This window comes from Pongo abelii, chromosome 20 (genome assembly GCF_028885655.2).
Source record: "Pongo abelii isolate AG06213 chromosome 20, NHGRI_mPonAbe1-v2.0_pri, whole genome shotgun sequence".
In the NCBI taxonomy this organism is placed as follows: domain Eukaryota; kingdom Metazoa; phylum Chordata; class Mammalia; order Primates; family Hominidae; genus Pongo; species Pongo abelii.
The window spans coordinates 48,682,663-48,702,585 of record NC_072005.2 but is presented as its reverse complement, the minus strand read 5'-3'; the positions used below and the strand labels follow the sequence as shown (position 1 = coordinate 48,702,585).

Genomic DNA, 19,923 nt, shown 5'->3' with positions numbered 1-19,923 from the left:
TGTGGAAAAATTGGAACCCTTGTGCACTATTCATAAGAATTAAAATGGTGCAGCCACTGTGAAAAACATTATGGTGGTTCCTCAGAAAACTAAAACTAGAGGTACTCTATGACTTGGCCATTCCACTCCTGGGTATAAATCCAAAATAATTGAAAGTGGAGACCCAAACAGATATTGGTACCTCAATGTTTATAGCAGCATTATTTACAATAGCCAAAAAGTGAAGGCAACCCAAGTGTCCATGGATAGATGAATGGATAAACAAAATGTGGTCTATCCATACAATGAAATATTATTCAGCCTTCAAAAGGAAAAAAATTCTCACATATGTTACCACATGGATGAACCTTGAGGACATCATGCTAAGTGAAATAAGCCAGTCACAAAAAGATACACAGTGTATGATCTCATTTATAGAAGTCCCTAGAGCAGTCAAAATCATAGAGACACTGAAATAGTGGTTACCTGGTGTGGGGAGGAGGAAGAATGAGGAGTTAGTGTTTCATGGATATGAATTTTCCCTGTTACAAGATGAAAAATACTCTCTGAAGATGGGTGATGCTGATGGTTTTACAATGCAAATGTATTTCTGAACTATGCACTTAAAAATTATTAAGATGGAGTCAGGTGCAGTGGCTCATACCTGTAGTCCCAGCACTTTGGGGCTAAGGCAGGAGGATCATTTGAGTCCAGGAGTTGGAGACCAGCCTGGACAACATAGGAAGACCTAGTCACTCCCAAAAATATAAAAATTAGCTGGGCGTGGTGGTATATGCTTGTGGTCCCAGCTACTCAGGAGGCTGAGGTATGAGGATTGCTTGAGCCCAGGAGGTGGAGGCCACAGTAAGCCATGATTGAGCTACTGCAATCCAGCCTGGGCAACACAGCCACACGCTGTCTCCAAAATAATAATAATAATATGGCAAATTTTGATGTATATTTTATAATATCACCATTAAAAAATTAAAACTGCTCACCCTTGCCTCACTCCTGTACCTCTGCTCACTTTCACTCTTCCTGCTTCCATATCCTTGCTTTTAAATTCTACCAACTTTTAAAGGTCTAGTTCAACGTGACCTCCTCCACGAAATAGTCCTTCTTGCAAACTGTGGAATGGCACTCTACCTTCTCTGAATGGCCATCAGTTTACTTAGGTTTTGATAGCCCTTGACTCACAAGTCCATACTTAGCGCTGCTCCAGGCAGGTCACACCACCACCCCTAGTGGCCCCCACAAGACTGTGAGTCCACTAGAGGTAGAAGTCATATTTCCCACCTCTCTTCATCTGCCGACTGACTTACACATACATGATAAGCATTTGATTTGAATAATTTGATAATTATTTTCCTTTTTGTCAGAACTTTAGGGAAGATACTGGAATTGTCTCCCTTTCTTCTAAGGCTTTGAACTCTTTCATCATTGGACTATATATGGTTTCTCATATAGCAATTTACATTTTGCAGAAAGACCTCAAACTGGCCTAAAGCTCATTGAATGAATTCAGATAAGCTGCTCCCTAAAGAAAGAACGTCCTGACTTCCTAATACTCCTTTTCATACCCTAATCTTTAAACAATGTTTCTAGCAATAATTCCATTTTCCACATATGTAGCAGAAGATCTGAGTATCATCTAAATATAAAATCACCATTTTTCAAATTTTATTAGGTTTCTGCTTAATGGAGAATTATTGCTCTCAGTACCTCAGATCTAAACATATGGTCATTTAAAGGAATAAAAGGCAAACCTTTCATTATGATCTTTATGTTGTGGCAAGTTGTATATGTATAGAAAATTTTGGGAAATGAGCAAAGAGTTTGGGTTGGATCAACTATTTCATATCAGTCTTTGTTTGTAAGCCACGTTATTGTTAAGGAGTCAGTCAGAACCACACTTTTTGGTAATTTTACCTGGCTCATACTTGGCATATCTGGCTGTAAGCAGGGTTTAAAGTTGGCTTACTATATGGAATTATATTTAGGACGCCTTCAATGCACTCTACACTGAGCTAAAAAAAAAAAAAAAAAAAAAAAATGAGGTTTAGCTCCTGACTCTGGACAATCTAAATCTACATTTGCTACATCCAGGGCAAATAATTTCTGTTTATTTACTATTACATAAGGAATTCATTCTTACTACAAAAGCATGAAACCGGCAGGAGTGGTGGCTCACACCTATAATCCCTGCACTTTGGGAAGCCAAGGCGGATGGATAACTTGAGTCCAGGAGTTCAAAATCAGCCCCAACAACGTGTTAAAACCCCATCTCTACAAAAAAATGCAAAAATTAAGCGTGCGTGGTGGTGTGTGCCTGTAGTCCCAGCTACTCAGGAGAGCGAGGTGGGAGGACTGCTTGAGCCTGGGAGGCACAGGTTGCAGTGAGCTGAGATTGCACCACTGCACTCCAGCCTAGGCAACAGAGTGAGACCCTATCTGAAAAAATAGTTGGCTAAAACCCTTGCTATCTTTATTATTTATTCCTTCTCTTCCTTTTTTTTCCATGACAGCTGCTTCAGGACAAGAAAGTTCTTTTGATCTCTCAGTTGGGGCCACTGTCAGCATCATGACTGGAGTACTGGCCGGAGTTACTCTCTTTATTATACCAAACTCTTATCAGAGTTTTAACAATAGTCATTTTACATGTTGGTCATTCACAGATAGTTGTTTTGATTCTTCCTGAAAGCATCTGCAATCAGCTACAGTCCAAAATTGCTCCTATTTCAAAAGATTTATGGAAAGGATACTGACAAGTACTCTTGCATACCAGTTTCTGAGCAGTTCAAGATTAATCCACTGGACTGTCTATAGACTTCCAAAACTTTAACAAACAGGTTGATGCCTTCATGAAATATGCCAACTTAGACCAAGCAGAACAAAAATAATTTCATTGAAATAAATGATAATGTGGATAATGTTTTTCTAATTTTTATTTGAAAATTTGCTGACTCTTTAAATGTTTTTTTCCAGATTTATGGAATTTTTCTTCTTTCAACCTATCTATATATAAAGCAATTTAGTAAAGTATACTTTGGAAACAATAATTGAAGCCCATTGATTTTTGCTCTTTACCTAACTGTCCCAGGATTGGGAAACTATTCATGAGTATTCATATGTTTATGCTAATACAGTTATTTGCACCAGTTTAGTAAGAATCTTCTCTCTTTACAAAAGGACACATTTCAAAACATTGGTTATATTACCAAGGCTTTGACTGAGATGTTATATTTGACAATATACATAGAATGGACCCATAAGTACAACAGGCAAAGTCTGAAGATGGCCTTCATTTGGCTTCCTCATCTCAAGAGGTTTGTAAAAGTTTAATCTGAGACTCCTTATAAAAACTTCTAGCGAAGCAAACTTTAGGAAGAACCTCTGTGGTCCACTGCTACTCTTGATATACTTAAGTAAAGAATCCCGGCAAAGTTTGATAAGACTAAACCTACTTCGTAAACAAATTTGTCCTACTGGGATTATCTTTGGTAAAAATAGATATGCCTATAGAGAGAAAAATAATGTTGAAAATAAAAACTGTAGTATGCCTGCTATGAAATTGAAGCTCTGTTCATTGTTTTTGAGTTTTTATTCTTCACCGGTAGACTGGACTAGACCCTGAATTCTTCTAGTTCCTTCCATCCAGTTTTCTCTTACTGAATCAGTAAGAACAAAATCTGCTTTGTTCCTGAAGCCCTATAAGCTGGAGGTGGAAAGCTCAATGTAAATTTCACGGGAAAACCCTCGTGCCTCAAGTATGAGTCACTCAGAGCTCACCAATATGTTTGACACCATAACTACAGACACTCAAATTGAAAACCAGGATAAGAAGTTGACAACTTCACACTGTGAAAAGCTTTTCCCAAGTTGTCAGAACAAGTCTCCACATCAAAATCAGGCTCTTACACTCTTAATTTGTCCATGCTTATTCCTGCCTCTTTCACTTGGCAGGATGATGGTATCATTAGAATTTCACATGAAGTAGCTTCTGAGAGTAGCATAACAGAGTGACAGATATATCATGTCACCCTCAAATTTTTAAATAAGATATCTTTTAGTCCACCCAACGGCTGACATTAGCAGCATCTTTAACACAATTGTTTGTTCAAATGTACAGTCGTCCCTTTTAAAGTTACATTTTCAGACTCACTTGTTCTCACTCCCTGTTTTAATTTAATGAGCCATCGAATGCTACATAATAAAATTGTTGCCTACCAGCTGAACAGGGAGGAGCCTGTGCAGTTTCTGACACTGATTGTTGCACATAAACAAATACACTGAGTATCATAAAGACTCAGTCACAAAAGTTACCAAACATACTACTTGGTTAAAATTGCTAGACTCTTCCGGCTCATTCTTTGATCTATTCTATTTTAGTTGGTTTGCATCTTGCCTAAAGTGCATACTCCAAACTTGTGGTATTATCCTCCTAATAGTCATACTAGTAGCCTCTCTGGTGTGATAAATTCTACAGGTTTTCAAATTCTACATTTTGGTGTGGTGAATTCTAAAAAAGTTTTTAAAAAGTTTTGTGTGCAGCCATCAACAAATACCAAAGGGTCTCTCTTTGGCTGAAATGACAAAAACTCAAAGAAATGTGTGATCAGAAAGACATCATAAACCTATAAATGATGGAAGCCCAATATGATGGTTACTGAGATGAAGGTCAATGCTTTAAATTTTGGTCACACTCTCACCTAAGTGAGAGCCTAGAGATTCCAAAATAGAACCACTCATGCTAAATGCTACAATCCACAACTGAAATTTTAATGAAGCAAAGAGATACCAGAACAGACCTTTGTTTTTTGTTGAAAAAAGGAGATTCCACTCTACCTGAGACAGCATAATAAAAGTTTCCTGTGCTTTAACTTTTACAGAAAAGCGACCTGAAGTACCCTAATATTAACCAATTTATTTATTTATATGGCTTTGTTTACTGGTTCCCACTTGACAAAACCCACTGTTTTGTTATTGTATAGCCCAGGGAGGGCTGTCACTATATTTGTAGAGTAAGAGTTGCCTCAAATAATAAACGAAAAATAAAATCTATAACTACATTAGTTGTAATTTTGTCTTTTGATGCATGTTCTTACCCAGCATTGGCCAGTGGAGTTTCACAGGCTCATCATTCTCACACTGATGCCCCTGCTTTTCTTTGTCACTTACAAGGACACTTCTGATTACAATGGGCCCACACAGATAATCTAGAATAATGTCCACATCTTAAGATTTTAATTTTATCACCACTGCACAGTGTTTTACCAAGAAAAGTAAATGGACAGGTTCCGGAGCTAGGGTGCAAACATTTTAGGAGTCCGTTATTCTGCCAACACAGGTAACTTTCATAAATGTCACCCACAACAAAAACTTGCTTTGCCTTCCTTCTGTGTCTCACTTTTCTGTCTGTGCACAAACATCAGGGTGAAACACACAAGCTCTATGAAGTAGCTGGATGAGTCTAGACCACTCATTTGAGCTCCCTTAGCCTATTTTCTCATCTTCAGCAGAAGGGTGACCCTTTGCACATCAGAAAATGAAAGTGGAAGAGTAAATCAAAATGTGTAAGATATTACTCAGGGAGCAAGGTACCAGAGGAGCCCCTGGGTAAACTTTTTTTTTTTTTTTTGAGATGGAGTCTCGCTCTGTCACCCAGGCTGGAGTGCAATGCCATGATCTCAGGTCACTGCAATCTCTGCATCCCAAGTTCAACTGATTCTCCTGCCTTCAGCCTCCTGAGTAGCTGGGATTACAGGTGCCTGCCACCACACCTGGCTAATTTTTGTATTTTTAGTAGAGATGGAGTTTCACCATGTTGGTCAGGCTGGATTCAAACTCGTGACCTCTTGATCCGCCCACATCAGCCTCCCAAAGTGCTGGGATTATAGGCATGAGCCACCATGCCCAGCCAGTAAACAATTTTATCAGAACTTTCCTTTCACCATTCCATTTCTGTCACCCTCACTCATCTTCTCCTCTGACTTTTTTCTCTTCAGTGACTTACTCGGTCTAATATGCTGTTTAGCATCAAAAGCCACACTACAAATTCTTTTGTGACTCTCTTGGAATGTTCCTGTGATTCCCAGAACCTTGGAAGCCTAAGCCTTACATCAGTGTGCCCTGAATATGAGATATGGGGTCAAAGGAGATTAGTTTGGAGCTTTAAGTTTTAAAGACTGTGCTGCAAGGTCTCAGAATTTCATGGGGCCTGTATCCTATTTCCTTCCGCCTATTTCTTCCCTTTGGAATGGGAGTATTTACCCAATGCCTATACCCCCATTGTGTCTTGAAAGTAACTAACTTGTTTTTTAATTTACAGGCTCATAGGTAAAAGGAACTTGCCTTGTCTCAGATGAAACTTGCTATTTTGGACTTTTGAGTTAAGGCTGGAATGAGTTAAGAATCTAGAAACTGTTGGGAACCATTCTTATATTATTAAATGAGAGAAATACATGAGATTTGGGAGGGACAATGGAGAGAATATTATTTTTTTAGACCTTTACCCCCACCCAAATCTCATGTCAAATTGTAATCTCCAAAGTTGGAGGTGGAGCCTCGTTGGATGTGATTGGATCATGGAGGTGGTTTCTCATATTTTAACACCATTCTCCTTGGTGCTGTTGTAGCAACAGTGAGTTTTTATCTGGTTGTTTACCAGTGTGCAACCCTTGCTCTCTTCCTCCAGCTCCCATTGTATAAGATGTCTTCCTCCACCATTGGCTTTCTCGGTGACTGTAAGTTTTCTGAGGCCTCCTCAAAAGCTGAGCAGATGCCAGAATCATGCTTACTCTACAACTTGCTGAATCACGAGACCATTCAACCTTTTTTATTTATAAATTATTCAGGTTCATGTATTTGTCTGTAGCAATGTAAAAACAGACGTATACAGCCATATTTTCAGTAGAAAAAAACTAGGGAGTAAACCATTCTAACTATGTACCAGATGCAAAGCCCAAGACAAAGAACAGAGCTATGAAGAAAATGCCTAGATAATCTTGTCTCTCCCAGCATGGCCAAAAGGCACAGCTGGAGGATGGGATGGGTATTGTCCCCAGTTCTTACTATGGTCACTCATTTAGAACTCAGAATTTAAAGCTTCAAATATAAAGACATAAGCTCACAGACAAATTAAGAAAACATATATATACAGAAGCAACTGTTTCATGACCTTAAAACATCTAGTAAAGACAATATAAACCTGCCTGCCAAAAGACCTAGGTAAAAACGTATAAATGAAATTATGAAGACATTTCTACTTTATTTTACCAACAATTTTAAAACTATCTATATTCCCCAAAGGTTACTAAAATCACACTTATAGAAAAGCATTTGGGCTTATTCGATTAATTTGTGAGAACTCATTTATTTTTACATTAATTTGATACTATATGTAAACAGTATGTAAACATGTGACATATACATATATGTGCTGAAACAGATAACATACACATGTTCACATAAAGATAGAGACAAAAAGATTTCAGAGTTTTGATTTTAGGACTTTAGGCATGAGATCAGCAAAACCCACCATTTTAAAGGATAGTTGGATTCAAATTGCTTTCTTGTAAATGGTAAAGGTTAACATTTATGAGGAAGGCTTTACTGAGTTTTAGAGAAAATACGTAGCACATTTACATCTCGAAGCAAAGAGAGAGACAGAGAGAGAAATTAAGCTTTTTCAAGAAAAAATTTGGTGTGTTTAAGGAAGATTAAAAATAGATGCCAAGGTAACACAAAAATAATAGAAATTTGCCATGGGGTTTTATTTATTTTTTATTATACTTTAAGATTTAGGGTACATGTACACAATGTGCAGGTTAGTTATATATGTATACATGTGCCATGTTGGTGTGCTGCACCCATTAACTCGTCATTTAACATTAGGTATATCTCCTAATGCTATCCCTCCCCCATCCCCCCACCACACAACAGGCCCCGGTGTGTGATGTTCCCCTTCCTGTGTCCATGTGTTCTCATTGTTCAATTCCCACCTATGAGTGAGAACATGCGGTGTTTGGTTTTTTTCCTTGTGATAGTTTGCTGAGAATGATGGTTTCCAGCTTCAAAGAATTCTTGGTAGAATTTTCCTTTAATAAAAAGCAGCCCCCAAACCATTTCTAATAGGAAACAGACTGAATGATCAGGCTGCAAGCATAGACATGCATGTGCAGATGCAGGCAGCTAAGAGCCAGGTACACCCAATATGGCAGTTCATGCTCTTTATTCCTTGTCACCACATGTGCAGGTGTCATGGTGACCACCAGGTAGAAGCCACATTTGCATAATAAAAGATTAGCGTGGGAGGGCCAGTCTTTTCTTGGGCTATGTAAATGGCACACCTGGTCAAAACAATCCCCTGGACCCTATTTAAATCAATCACTGCCTCCTCAAGTCTCTGTACAAAATCAATTGCATTCCTCCCCAAATTGGAGACCCTCTCTTGGGTGACTGCTTTCTCAATATGAGAAAGCTTTTTCTCTCTCTCTCTTCTCTTTTGTCTGTTAAATTTTTCACTCCTAAACCCACTCCTCATGTGTTTCCATGTCCTGAATTCTTTCTCAGTGTGTGACAAAGAACCATGGATAGATTCCCAAACAGAGCCATTTTATTTGGGAGTTCTCATCCGGGATTGTGATCAGAACAGAAGATAGAAACATCAGAATGGTGAGTATGGAGAAAACCTCAAATCTGCCCTTTAATTTCAAGGTTCTCTTCAAACTAGTTTCCTTTCATGGAGAACCTCACCATCACATGAGGCTGGGGGATGTCCCGGTGTAGCTGAGAATTTCTGGCCAGGACACACCCTGATGTTATTCAAAGGCTTCTGGACTGAACACAGCCTCCAGCAGCCCATCCAGATGTTGGTAATGGGTCTCCTAATTTACTATCCTGTTGCAAATTTGTTCTTCCTTTCTATCCATGGTCTCTATGTCTCCTATTCTTTTTGTGTATGCAATATGTGGAAGTTTTTACAGTTCAGGGAAACAGTTCTGTTAGGAAAGATCAATAAATGCTATAATAACTAACCCAATAGGTCTCTCTCTCTCTCTCTCCTTCCTTTGGTAAGCACATGGTATTTCTAAGCCAACAGTGTCACCTAGTGGAAATAGAAATCCTCCTCATGAGGCACATTGTTGGTCCTTTGCCATAACACTGCACTTTTCCAATTCTCTCTTTTTGCACTGATAGAAAAGCCCTTTCTGTGAATGGGAAAGCTCTGCTTTCAACAATTAGGAGTAAATGTCTTCCATAGCCAGATTTTAGTTCTGATACTGCCCCATCAGCAGGTACAACTGTCATTAGGTCCCTATGTTCATTTAAGGTACCTATTCTATCTCCAATTAGAACAGTATTTAATTAGTAAGTATACTTTAAGAACAGAGTTAACCAGGACCACTTTTCTGAGGGTAAATGTTTTAGCACGGGCCATAACTGGCAACTGGCATATTCCCTCTGTTAAAGAAAGCTTGCTCAAAGGCAACTGTTACACTTTCTCCAGAGATCCATTTTTCAGGAAGCCAGGCAGATCACAGGCAGATAAGCTAAGGTTGCATGGGTAAGGTGTGGCTAATCCCATCACTTCATTTATCCAGTTCCATGGCTTAGAGGGCCACACCTACAACCATGGGTGGCACATTTAACACAGTGCCAGGACTCAGGAACCAAGGAGAGAAAACAGTTGGGGGGACGCTCCCACTGTCTTCCACTCCACTCTGGGTCACAATGAAAGAAGGGGGACTATAAGGACACTTTTATTCTCACTTCTTTTTCTCGATGGCTAACAGAGCATCTTCAGCTTGCACCCCTCTGGAGTGCACACTGAGGCACTAGAACTCTTTTAACCTCAGGACTTTGAAGAGAAAAGCAACTCATTCTATTTTGCATAATGATAGGGCATTTTTACTACACCTTTACAAGCATTCTGACAGCAACCCAGATTTTTTAACAGCCACATCAGGCAGGCCTATAAAGAATAATCCCCTAGAATTAGAAAAGCAACTTCCAAGGGAACCATCTGAGGATCTCCATAATTTGGGTTCCCTCCAAGTTCCCTTCTCATTACAGGACCTTAGGCAAATAAAGTAAGACTTAGGCCAATTTTCAGACAATTCTGATAGGTATATAGAAGCTTTCCAGAATTTAAGTCAGGTGTTTCACCTCACATGGAAGGATGTTATGCTGCCCCTAAACCAAACCCTAACTGCAGCTGAAAAACAGGCAGTTCTGCAAGCAGCAGAGAATTTTGGAGATGAGCAACATATCTCCTATAATACACCAAAAGGGAAGGAAGGAGATACGGAAAGTGAAGAATAGCAGAAACACCATTCCAAATAGGAAGCGAAGCAGTACCTCTTGATAACCCCGATTGAAACCCCAATAGCTCTGCAGATTAATGGAAAAGAAAAACTAAGGCCAGACCTCTTAATTCCTCTAAACTATGACAGACTCAAAGCCAGATGAGAATTCTGCAGCCTTTATGGATAGGGTGAGAGGGGCACTATTAGTGCACACCTTTTTATCTCCTGATTCAGTCAAGTGACAGCCCATTCTAAAAGATAATTTTATTATACAGAAAGCTCCCGATATTAGAAGGAACCTATAAAAGGCAAGATATATTAGCAGACAGCACCTTGGAAAACCTTCTGAGGGTAACCACTTCAGTCTTTTATAATAGGGACCAGGAGAAGGCCCAGAAGAAAGACAGAAAGCTCAAGAGAAGGACAAAGCCTCTAGTAGCTGCTTTGCAGAGTTGCAAAGTCCAGGATCCCAGAGGTGTATCCACTAGTTACTCTCGGTGTGGCAAGCCAGGGCATTTTAGGAAGGAGTGTCCAAACAGCAAGAGGAAGCCACACTGACCCTCTCCAGCCTGTGGTGGAGACCAGTGGAGATGCAACTGCTCCCACAGATGGAGGTCACTGGGTTCAGAACCAGTCTCACAGTGGTCCAGCAGGACTGATGGGTCCTGGGGCTCAAACTCCTGGCTCCAGCAGTTCAAACTGCCATTACAGCACAGGAGACACAGGTGATTCTGGAAATTATACGAAGGAAAGTAGACCTCCTTCTAAACACCACATCCAGTCTCTCTCTTTTCTCCTTTCTTATCCAGGCCTCCCCTCTTCCCATAGCACAACCATAAGGGGTATCTCAGAAAAAATTCTAATCCAATATTTTTCTCAACCTCTTATTTGCAGTTAGGAGCACCTATTGCTTACACCTGCTTCCAAACCACTGTCACAATAGCTCTACTAGTCAGAAAAGCCTCCAAATTAACCCTAGGAAAAAACGGTTTACACCCCCACTTAATGTGGCAAAATTGCTTTCCTCTAGAGGGAGCTCTTAGCTAATAAACAGCTGGTAAAGCAAGAAATACATAAGGCAGGATAAGCAGTAGTCACTCTAAATAACATCTCTATTCAGGTGAAGGTGCTCAATCAGCTAAACAAATAGTTCTTACAAGAGCACTTAAGTTAAGCAAGGGAAAGGTAGCTAACATTTACACTGATTCCAAGTATGCTTTTTTAGTTCTTCATGCTCCTGCTGACATTTAAAATAAAAGGCATTTTCTTACCACCAAGGGATTTCCTATAAAATATCACCAAAAAATTAACAGGTTATTATCCTCAGTTTTCTTCCATGAGAAATAGCAGTGATACATTACAGGGAACATCAAAAAGGGAACAGATGAAGTAGCAAAGGAAATAGGCTCGCTGATCAGGCAGCTAAGTCACTGGCAAGGCATCAACACACCTCAAAGCCTTCTAACCTAGGAAGACTCTGTAAGATAAATTAAACCTCAGTACCTTCCTGCAGAAATAAAATAGGCCACTTCTCAGGGTATTCTTTCCAGTCCTCAGAATGGCTGCAGTCAGAGGATGGCAAACTCCACTTGCCAGCCTTCAGCCAACAGGAAGTCCTTAAAATCCTTCATCAACTTTTCACCTAGGAAAGGATAAAACTTATCAATGTGCTCACAGATTATTTTCACATAGAAAATCTCGAAATTGGTTAAGCATGTAACCTCTCTAGCTCACTTCCAGCAGGAATTGACACATCCAGCAAAAGCCCAACCCCAGGAAATAGGACCACCCTTATTTAACCCAGATTTGGTATTAGTAGAAACTCTCTTCTCTCTCTCTCTCTCTCCTTAAGTGAAGTGGTTAAAATGGCACATTATATATATATATATACACACATACACATATATACACATATACATATATACATATACATATATACATATACACATATACATATGTGTGTATATTTATAGACACATGTATCTACATATTAAACTTATATAAATATATATTCACATCTAATGAATATAAGTATGTATGCATTTCTATATATACACTCAACCACAATTTTTTGAAAAGTGTTTGGTGAAAAAAAAAACCCTCTATGTGAAACATACCCACCCTAATCAGATAGCCCTCATATACTTCCATGCAGACCTCTCATGACATTATCTGCAGGCAGGTTCAGGGATTTAGGGACATCAGACAGTCCAGCAAACAGCACATGCACAACATAAATGTATTTGCAGAGACTGAGAACTAACCTGGAGGCATGAACCTCAGCACTGCCAGGACACATACTCTTCCCCATGGATTCTGACTTTATCTGACCCAGCCCACTATCCAGATCTTGTTGTGGGGCTGGGGCAGAGAAAGTCACAAAGCCTATTCCCCAGACACCCTGTGTGACACACAAGACCACCCCACCCCATCATTAGGTCTCCCCACACAGATCTGACCATCAGGCATCATGAGGAGGACTCTAGCATGGGCTCAGAAATCACACAAAAGAATTAGCCACAGAGAGAAACACTGAGCTAGAAGAGCTCATTGCTGACATGGAACAGGGTCCCTGTAGTTCACGAGTCCAACCCGGTCCGAATTCCCCTCACTTCATAAGCCAGACACCCCTGAGAAACAGCTTTTTCCCACGGTCTCCTCTGTGGTAACACATTAGGGTCCCTCACTGTCAAGATTCCAGAGATGGAAGAAACCTGGACAGCACACATCCCAGCTTCACCCTTCCTCCCTCCCTCCCTCCCAGGACTCAGGGCTCAGGGCTCAGGAGGAAAGGCAGAGATGAGTGAGGCCAGAGTTGGTGAGATGTCTGAAAGGTGTTCACTGAAAAAAGTGCATCCCCCTTTCATTCTACCTGATGAGCCCTCTCCTGTACAGCTTCCTCCACCCTGAGGACTTCCCCAGACACTCTCTCTAACAAAGATGACTGTTCCATTTCCTTTCTGCTCACACTGAGGCCTGTCCTGCCTTCTGGGAAATGAAAAATGCACCAAAATCAGCCAGAGCAGCCACCACTGCCAGGCTCCATAATAAGGCAATGTCCCCGGGTCACCAAGAGAATGAGCTTCCACTGTGTCCCAGTCCAGGGCTCTTTCCCTCTGAGAGGCTGACTCATGAAACAGGCCACCAGAAAGAGATCAGTGACTCCTCCATCCATTCTTATAATCACCTGACATGTTCTTGCCCTCTGCACAGGCAAAGCCAATTTATTATGAAGGTGATAGGTAGTAAAGAATGGTTTTACTTAGCCCAAGGCTGCCAAACAGGAGGACAGAAGTTTATTATGACTCAAATTGGCTTGCCCAATGGCTCAGAGGTTAGAGTTTTTCAAAAACTTTGAAGGGGCAAAGGTCTAAGGAATAAGTACTGTTGACTGGCTGGAGATGAAATGACGCGGGTAGGGGAAATGGTCTGTATTCGTTGAATCTGCCTCTGAGTGGGGGCCACATGACTGGCTGAGCCATTGGTCATGAGTCTAGATAAGGTCAGCTGGTTGCCAGAATGCAAAAATCTGAGAAACATCGCAAAAGATAAATCTCAGATTCTACAATAGTGTTGCTATCTATAGGAGCAACTAGGAAAGTCACAGATCTTGTGACCTCTGGACACATGACTCCTGAGCAGTAAGGGATTATAGAAACTATGCCTGCATTTTAGCAGAATTTGGGTCCCTCCATAATTCATGGTCTTTTCTTAGATTTACCAAGGTAGTCCCGGACAAGGAGGAGCTAATTTTAGGGAGGGACTATTATCATCCTTGCTTCAAAGTTAAACTATAAATTCCTCCCATGCTTACCCAGGCCTATGCCCAGGAATGAGACAGGACAGCCAGCCTGAGGCTAGAGGTGAGATGGGGTCAGCCAAGCTAGCTTCCTCTCACCATCACAGGCTTTGCAAAGGTGGTTTCACTTCCTACATTGACTCACCAGGGGGTCAGAGGCAGAAGGACAGATCTGCAGTTTCCAAAGCCCATGGGCTCATTTCACCCATTTCACTCATGACTCCTTCCTCAACCTGCTGTGGGGCTCATATCCTCCAGTCATGCCCTAGAGACTTTGAATTTCCATCAGGCATGTAAGTAGCTTAAAAATTTTCACTCATATCTAACAGCAAGTAAAAAGCTGAACAAACTGAAAAATCAACAACTCGTTTAGATCTCTCAGAGAAGCAAGGTCTCAGTGCTAAGTGGCCCACATATTGGAGAGACCCACAGGCAAATACAGAGCAGCGCACTGTACCTCAGCAGAAACACAGGCACAGAAACCCCAGCGGGAACCATTGCTGGGGTCAGAAAACCTGAACTCTAATTGAGGAAATTCTGGAGGCTCAGTGCAGACACAGTGCAGAGATAAACACACAAGTGGATGGATTAGTCTTGGGAGTAGGGGGACAGTTTTATGACTCTTACCTCCTGGAGCTCTACCAGGTTCTCACACTCAATGTCAAAAAAGAATCCCTGCATCCTTCTTGTGGGAAGAAGGGAAAAAACCCTTGGAAAGTTGTCAGTGAATTATATTCTTCTTGGTAAGACCTACATTTAAGAGAAACTATTTTACTAGAGCCTAATTAGCTGGGGTTTGATGGGAGCTTAACTGGCCAGGGGGAGGGGAAATATCCAACTCCAGCCTCCTCAAGTCATCATATCCCACCTAATGGTAAGAAAAACCTGAGAGGCGCTTGTGACATTCACAGCCCAGGACACAGACCGCATCCAGAACCACAGAACCCTTCCCTCCCCACACTCACCACCATGTCACTGAATGCCTGCTCACTCAAGTCCTTTTTACCCAGTACATTATGTGTGGTTTTCAAAAAAATACAAGACAGACTATGGCAAAAAAAAAAAAAAATGCACTTTGAAAGACAGAGCAAGGATTGGAACCAGACACACATGTGATAGCGATGTTGAAATTATCAGACTGGAAATTTAAAACAACTCTGGTTAAGGATTATGATGGAAAAAGGAGACAACTTTCAGGAATACATGGGTGATTTAAACAGAGATGGCTATTCTAAGAAAGAACCAAAAGAAATGTTAGAGATTAAAAACACTTTAAGAGGAATAAAGAATGCCATCCATGGGATTACTGCTAGTCTGCCCACAGCTGAGGAAAGAATCTCTGGCTTAAGCGTGTGTCAATAGAAACTTCCAAAACTGAAACAGCAAAGTTAAACAAGAGTGAGAAAAAAAAGTGGAACAACATATTCAGCTTCATGTTCAATATTTTGTATCAACAATAGCATATTTTATATTCTGAACTTGTATTTTATATTTTGTAGCCTACAAAGGCTGTAACAAACACATAATGGGAATATTGGTGGTTCTTAGGACCAGCTGGAGCTGGCCAGATGGGTGCTGTCTCATTTACTGCCTGTTTCATGCACACCTGTGTATTTATAATAACAACCTTGTCATAAGGTGGGGTCCTTCGGGTGGGGAGATGCATGAGCCACTGCTGCCTCACTTGGACTCTGCTCAATTTAAACAAAGTTAATCAAACTCTAATTGTTTGACCCTGCTCAATTCACACTTCACCAATATTGCTGATCGAGTCACACTTCAGAAGTCTGTGCATCTCCCACACAGAGCAGGTGGCCCCATGGTCTCTGAGCCCTCAGATCATCATGCATCCATCTGTCTTTTGACACACAGACCTGCTGTGGGCTTTTAAGGACTTGGATTGGCTGAGAGGTGGGAGATGTCAACTCTGATTGGAAAATGCTCGTGGAGAAATCAATGTTGCCACACAGGGGAATCTTCTCTGTTATCTGCACAGTGAATCTGTCCAAGCCCTATGTCACCAGCAACCTCATGGAGGATGAGGAGGCTGTGGTCTTAACCTGTGAACCTGAGACTCATGGCACAATCTACATGTGGTGGGTAAATGGTCATAGACTCACACTCAGTCCCAGGCTGCAGGTGTCCAATGACAACAGGATCCTTGCTCTACTCAGTGTCACAAGGAGTGACACAGGACTCTATGAATGTCAAAGGAAGAATGTAGTGAGTACCAGCCACAGTGACCCAGTCACCTGGATGTTCTCTGTGAGTATCCTCTTTTCCTTCATGGACAAGGCTGCCAGCCCAAATCCACATCACCCGAGGCCAGGCCTCTCAGTCCCTCTCAGGTCCCAGTATGAAGACACTTACCCCTGGACCCCCAAGCTGGCCATGACTTCCTGCCACAGGCAAACCTGGGTAGGCCCAGGAAGGGAGGGCCTTCTCTGGTCTTAGGAGACTCTGGTTCCACAGCTTGTGATAGGAGAAACAGGTGAATGTCTTAGACTCCTCCAGTTCAGTGAACACAGAGGAAGTTTGGCTGGGACTTGGGGGTTGTGACTTGGCATAAAGGAACACTGTGTCCCTTTCACAGACCAGGAGCTTCCCATTCCCTCTGATAACATTACCTGTGGCTTTATTCTCTTTGCTCCAGATGGCCCAGATGAACCCACAACTTATTCTTCAGACACCTATTACTATCCAGAGTCAAACCTCAACCTCTCCTGCGTCACGGGCTCTAACCCATCAGCAGAGTATTCTTGGCTGATGAATGGGAATAACCAGCAAACAGGACAAGAGCTCTTTATCCCCCAAGTCACTACACAGAATAGTGGGGACTATCAGTGTTATGTCCATAACCCAGTCACTAATGGCAAAAACTTCACAACCAAGAAAATCACAGTCCCTGGTAAGTGGATCGCTGGAGCATTGGCAACATGCTTTCAGGTGAAGCCTATCTGGCTTTCCAAGAAAGAGCCAGGAAAACATTTTTATTCTCAGCCTGTGTCCCATGCACAAAAGTAAATCCCAAATTTTTCTCCTGAACCCTCCCAATTCATATCTACAGATTCTCTTCCCTTTGTTCTCCGGATTTCTGGTGGATGACCTTGGGTCCAGCCTGAGAAATGTAGGGAAATGGCTTTATCAGCTCCAAGCCCTATGCAGTGTAAGGGCCTTCACAGAGGGAGAAAGAGGAGGGTCCTCATGGTCAAGCTGTTTCTGTCACCAAAACATCCCTTCTGTCTCCTTTGTGTGTGTGTCTGTGTGTGTGTACTCCATGAGCTGCAATGAACATCAGAGGCTTCAAAACAAGCCCACACTTTTCCCCAAATGAGAGCAGGAAGCCCCTTGGGTGAAGGAGAAGCAGCTCATACTCTGCTCCCTGCATTCCTGTGGGCTCGCCCAGAGACCAACCCTGCCCTGACTCCACCCGGGCTGGGGCCAGGGCATGTGGATAAGGTGCCTGGGTGGCTGGTTCTGAATCTGGCTAAATCGAGCTGCCAGTAGAAGCCAAGCCTCCCAGGGGTAAGGCTTTAAAAAATGGGAATAGGGCTGTGTCCTGGCTCTGAAGTCACTGCCTGTCTGAGTCTGTGGACACAGCTCTTGGAACACAGCACAGAGGACAGTGAGTGATGCACACTTGGAGAAATAGGGAGATTAACTCACAGAAGCTCTCTATGGTGGGGAAGGAACAGTGACAAAAAGTGTGTATTTATAGAGAGGGTAAGTGTACCAGACACTATATATCTACGACTTACCATTAACTGTTTCTAAGCGTGCAATTTAGTGTTGTGTAACTATCAACACTATCCACTTCCAGAGCTTTTTTTATCCTACTATACTAAACCTCTGTACCCAATAAATGATAACTCTCATTCCTTCTCCCCTTAACCCCTGGTAATCACCATTCTAATTTCTGTCTCTATGGAACTGACTATTCTAACTATCTTACATAAATGGAAATACATAATAATTATCCTTTTGTGTCTGGCTTATTTCACTTCGCATAATGTCTTCCAGGTTCATCCATTTTGCACCATGTGTCAAAATTTTATCCCTTGCTAAGATTGAAGAACATTCCAAAGCATGGATATACCTTTTTATTCATCCACTTATCTTTCAATAGACTTTTCAGTTGTTTCTACCCATTGGCTATTGTGAGTGATGCTTCTGTGGACATCAGTGTACAAACATCTGTTCAAATTTTTTCGATAATTTTGGCTGTATGTCCGGAAGAAGAATTGCTGGTTCAAGTGGTAATTCTTTAATTGTTTTAAGAAACTGACATACCATTTTCTTTTCTGTTGTTGATGTTGAGACAGAGTCTTGCTCTGTCACACAGGCTGGAGTGCAATGGCACAATCTTGGCTGACTGCAACCTCCACCTCCCAGGTCCAAGCGATTCTCGTGCCTCAGCCTCCCGAGTAGCTGGGATTACAGGTGCATGCCACCATACCCAGATAATTTTTGTATTTTTAGTAGAGATGGGGTTTCGCCACGCTTGCCAGACTGGTCTCAAACTCCTGACCTCAAGAGATCCACCCATCTCGGCCTCCCAAAGTCCTGGGATTACAGGCGTGAGCTGCCCGTGCCATGCCATTTTTCCACAGTGGCTATAACATTTCTCATTGCCATCAGCAATACACTAAGAGCTTCAGTTTTCCCATGTACTCAAAAACATTTGTTTTGTGATGTTGTTGTTCATGTTGTTTTTATCAAAGCCACCCTAATGTGTGTGAGGTTGTGTATCACTGTGGTTTTGATTTGCATATCTCTAAGTATTAATATTGAGGATCCTTACACGTCCTCATTGACCATTTGTATATCTTCTTTAATAAAATCTCTATTTTAGTCTTTTGTCCATTTTTTATTGGGTTTTTGGATTTTTGCTCTTTTTGATTTGTAGTGTTCTTCATGTATTCTGGAAATTAATCCCTTATCAGATATATGATTTACAGTTATTTTCCCTATGTCATAGTTTGCCTTTTTACATTCTTGATAATGGCCTTTGATATATAAAAGTTTTTAATTTTCATGAAGTCCAATTTATCCCTTTTTTGTTGCCTATGCTTTTGTAGTTATAACAAATAAATCATTCTGAAATTCAATATCATGAAGCTTTTTCCTTATGTTTTCTTCTAAGAGTTTGGTAGTCTTCACTCTTCCATTTAGGTCTTTGATCCATTGTGGGTTCGTTTTTTTGTATATGGTGTGAGGTAAAAGTTCAACTCATACTTTTCCAGGGATAGCCAGCTTCCCCAGTATCACATGTTAAAAAGACTGTCCTTTCCCCATGGAATGGTCTTGGCACTCTTGACAAAAATCATTTGGCCATATATGCAAGCTTTCTTTCTGGGTTCTCTATTCTATGCTATTAGTTTCTATGTCCTCATTCATGCCAGTGCCACACTGTATTGATTACTGTAGCTTTGCAGTAGATGCTGAAATCTGAAAGTGTGAGTCCTCCAGCTTCCTTTTTCTTTTTCAAGATTGAAGTTTTTCATTCCATCCTGGACAGGCTGCACTCAGATATTTTTGAAGGTTTTGGGATGTGAGAAAGGCTGATTGCTATTTTCTATGACTCTAGAACTTTCCACCTTTTCACAGTTGCATCTTTCAGTGTCTCAACTGTGGCAGCCATGAATGGCCTCCATGGCTGGGACTTGACTGACAGAGGGCCCAGGTCAGGACATTCCAAATTCACCTTATATATGATAAGTCTATCTTGTATATACTTATCATTTATATATGATAAAATTGGCATTTATATTACATATGTGAATTTTATATATAAATGGCCTAGTGTTTTATGTGTTACTTTTTTTCATATATATGGAA

The 19,923-nt window shown here is 41.1% G+C and overlaps 1 long non-coding RNA gene across 2 annotated transcripts in view; it reads right to left on the bottom strand.

Annotated features, from left to right (window-relative positions):
• The window catches only part of LOC129051988 (uncharacterized), a 105,700-nt gene that overhangs the window by 51,345 nt on the left and 34,432 nt on the right, over positions 1 to 19,923 (bottom strand). The window contains exon 5 of one of the 2 annotated variants that reach the window (XR_010138628.1): positions 11,790 to 11,928. This is a non-coding gene — a long non-coding RNA (uncharacterized LOC129051988). Of the gene's footprint in view, positions 1 to 8,320; positions 11,929 to 19,923 lie in introns of those variants that run through there. The other variant, XR_010138627.1, reaches the window with a different exon arrangement.